Here is a 4,281-nt window from a genome sequence, read left to right as displayed (position 1 = left end):
TTTTTTTTTTTTGTAAAATGGAGATGAAAATAATGCCTTTGGGTTCTATTTCATGGGTTCTCATCATTAATATGTATTGTCTATATCTTGACAGAAAATGACTGTTCACCAGTCATTTCTGAATCTTATATCTGTGTATAGTCAGATCAAAAGATTAAAAACCTCACCAAATTAGAAAAAATGATTTTTAAAAGACAAGAAAATATGACACAGAAATGCAACAGGTCCAAAATAACCTACTCAAGTATACTACTAATGATGAAAAATGGGAAATAGATAAAAGAAAGACATAGACACAGATTATCACCATTTTCTATGGAAGTTTAACAAAGGTACAGTAATTGCCACAATGAGGAATTCAATTCAATTTAAATCAGCACACATTTCTTAAGACCTCTAGCTGCTTAAGTCGGTGGGGAGGAGCCTTGATCTCTTTGCCAAGCAGAGAGATAGCAATAGAGGGCAAGAGCAGTTCAGAATAGAAACTTTTAAAAATCCATTTATTCTTTCTTTCTTTCTTTCTTTCTTTTTCTTTTTCTTTTTTTCTTTCTTTCTTCCTTTCTGCTTCATAAAATGGGAAGCCCCAACTCTTAAAGATTTATGCACTGATCAACTATGATTCCAGAGGATTGTTTAAGAAGAATGCTGCCTACTTAATGAAAGAAATATGATAAACTAATACATGGAATGAAAAATGCATTTTTGGATGTGGCCAATATGGGGATTTGTTTTGCTTCACTATGCTTACATGATACAAGGAATCCATATTTCTTCTGTGTGTTTTTTTTTCCTTTCTTTTTATCAGTGGGTGGGGAGAGAAAAAATGTTGGAAAATTGAAAAAGTAAAAGCTTAAAAAAGAAGAAAATGAGAGCAATGAAGGGAAAAATGAGATTGGGGCATGGTTAATGTGAAATCTAATTGAGGCATGCCATTACCTATCTCCTCTCTATGTTTCTTTTTTTTCCCTCTCTATATTTCTGAATGTCCCAAGGGCTACTGCATCATGAGATGCTGCTTGTGGGTGTCCCAAGTCAATTTTCATTTAGCCTTTAAAGACTTTCAAAGCCTGATCACAACCTATCTTTTTGGTCTTGTACATGACTTTTCTTCCTGTACTGTGCCATTCTGTTAAACCGGTATTTTCTCTATTTTTCATGCACATTTTATCTCTATCCTCCATGTCTTCATATGGACTAGTCCACATGCCTGAGATTCACTTCTTCCTTCACTTCTGCCTCATAGAATCTTCTTCTTTCTTCAAGATGTAGCTCAAGCATCACTTTATACATGAAACCTTTACTGGTACCCACAACTTACTAGTGCCTTCTCTCCCAAAACTACCCTGTCTTAAAATAAGTAATAATAACCAGCATTTATAGTGCTTTAAGGTTTGCAAAGTACTTTGCATATATTATCCTATTATCCTATCATCCTCACAAAACCCCTGAGAAATAGGTGCTATTATTATCTTCATTTTATAGCAAACTACAGCAAGGCAAGTTAAATGACTTGCCCAGGGCCACAAAGCTAATAAGTGTTTGAGCCTGGATTTGAACTTAAGTCTTCCTGACTCCAGGTCTAGTGCTCTATTCACTGTGCCACCTAGCTGATTTCCTTTTATTTAATCATATTTATTCTGCATATAATTATATGTATACTTATTGCCTCTTCCATTAAAATGTAAGCTTTTTATAAGAAGGAATAATTTAATTCTTTGCAATGTATTTTCAGCATCTAGCACAGTGCCTGGCCTGAATAGGAACCTAATAAATGCTTGCTGATTGATTGGCTTACATTGCTACTCCAGCTTCCTGGACAGGAGCACACCACCTCCTGTTCATGTCCATTTCAAGACAGGCTTCCAGACATCTCCTAGAACACAGGACAGTCAGTGGAGGACTGCATTAAAACTCAAAAATCAACCTTTGATCTTCTACTCATTTGCCTCTATCAGTGGTCCTCAATGATACTCTGCCTGGACCCATTCTGCAATGATGCTCCGCCTGGACCCATTCCGTGGTGGTTAGCATACTCCCATACCTTCTTATTCTTCTCATCCCAGTGATAGTAAACTCCTGACTTGAATAACAAAACCCCTACCCCAGCCCCACTTGTCCTCTCCTTTATTGCTATCCACCTCAACCCTACACCCTCAATATCTTACTCTAGATCTGCCTACCCTTTTCATTGTGCTCTCTGGAACTCAGTTCCATAATTAGCAAACTTTCTTTAATCTTACCCCCCTTCCTTGTTTACTCCTTTCATCTTCTACTACTCACTGAGATCTGGTTCCCTATAGATGACATTAAAGCCCTGGCCATCCTTTCCAGTGCTGGATGCACACTTTCCATCATAGTCCCCTAATTCATTGGTTGAGATGGGGGGGCTAGAATACTCTTTGCTCCCCATTGTCACTTCCAGACTCTCTATCAATATCACATAACAACCACTGTTCTTTTGAGGTTCATGCAATCCAAAATAATCGCCCAATATAGATTCTGGTACCTATTATCCACTGACATCTAGGACATTGTTCCATTTTCTCTCTGAGTTCAGTCTACTTTCTCTACCCTAATCCAGTCCTTTTATCAAGGGACTTCAGCATACATGTTAATGTCAGTCAGTGAATAAACATTTATTAAGCACCTACAATGATCTAGACACTGTGTTAAACACTGAAAAAGAAAGATAATCCCTGCCCCTAAGGAGTTTACCATCTAATGAGAGAAGATATCACACACACACACACACACACACACACACACAAAGCTGAAAAGGGGGTAGGGAGTGGTAAGGTATGGAACATGGTGAAGAAGTGCAAAAGAGTGCAGTCTGCAGAGGAGTAGGAAATGAAGAGATAACTGGCTTGCAAACCCTCCTTAAATAGAGGCTTTGGGAGGAGCTTCTTCACTCCTCCAATCAGAGGGGCAGAGGTACTGATGAGGTCTTAGTACTAAGGCAGGTATTTCCTTAAATGCTCTAACTTCCAAATTCCTCAATCTACTCAACTCTCATAACTTACTTTTCCATTCTAACTCACCAGCACAAGGGAAGTTCATACCCTTGACCTTGCTTTCATGTACAATCATTCCATTTCCATATTTAGGAATTCTGAATTCCTTTATCAGATCATTATCTTTTATTTTCCCATCTCTCCTTATGCCTCACACTTCCTAAACCCACTCTTCATTCTCACCATGACCTCCAATCCTTCCATGACTTAGTACTTTTCCAGGCCATCACCTAGTTACACTGCTCTGGCTACACTCTCCTTCCCAATCTCAACTCAACTGTTGGGTGAACCAGGTCAAATCTATACCATTTTCTATTCTTGAATTTCTTATCCCTTGAGCTATCAATGACCCTGCCTTACCAAATCCCAAACTTGGTTTGCTCCCATCAACCACCCCCCTTTAATCTTACATGCTGCTGAATTCTGAATGGAGCAAGGGAAAATTGTGAAACTGTGCTTATTGGGTTCACTACAAATTTGTGTTATCTAGTCTCAACCGAACCTTCACTGCAATAAAGCAATCCTATTACCCCTCTCTAATCAAGTTCCTACAGCAGCTCTTCCAAAACTTCTCTCCTTAAACTTTCCACATCCCTTCCTCCTCTTACTTTCTCAGCTAAAAACCTTGCCAGATACTTCAATGGGAAAATTGAGGCCATCCACTGAAAGTTTCCTTCTCTTCCTTTCTTGTCATCTCATATCACTTTAATATCATCCCCCACCATCTTCATTATAGTCTTTGAAGAAAAAACTGCCCTTTCTTGCCAAGACAATCCCTCTTTGTGAACCGTTGTTTCCTTCCATTACCTCCCATCTTATACAACATATTGCCCCCAATGTTATCTTCACTCTCTCTAATCTTCAGCCTCTCCTTATCTACTGGTTTCTTCCTTACTGTTCAAAAACATGTCCAAATCTCTCCTATCCTTAAAAACCCTCACTAGATCCTGCCATACTTGCTAGTTATCACCCCATCTCTCCTAATCTTTTTAGATAAACTCATTACTACACTACATGTCTCCAGTTCCTCTCTTTTCACTCTCTTCTAAATAATCTACAATTTAGTTTCAGATTTTATTATTCAACTGACATTTCTCTCTCCAAAGATACTAATGATTTCTTAATAATAGCTAGTTTATGTGTAGCACTTTAGGGTTTACAAAGCACTTTACCCAGGTTATTTCATTTTATAATCACAAAATCCTATGAGGTAGGTGATATTCTTATGCCCATTTTATAACTGATGAAAATGAGGTTGAAAAGTGTT

The sequence above is a fragment of the Vombatus ursinus genome, unplaced genomic scaffold (assembly GCF_900497805.2).
Source record: "Vombatus ursinus unplaced genomic scaffold, bare-nosed wombat genome assembly UNPS02009062.1, whole genome shotgun sequence".
Lineage (NCBI taxonomy): Eukaryota > Metazoa > Chordata > Mammalia > Diprotodontia > Vombatidae > Vombatus > Vombatus ursinus.
The sequence above is the reverse complement of the archived record's forward strand: the minus strand, read 5'-3'. Positions refer to the sequence as shown.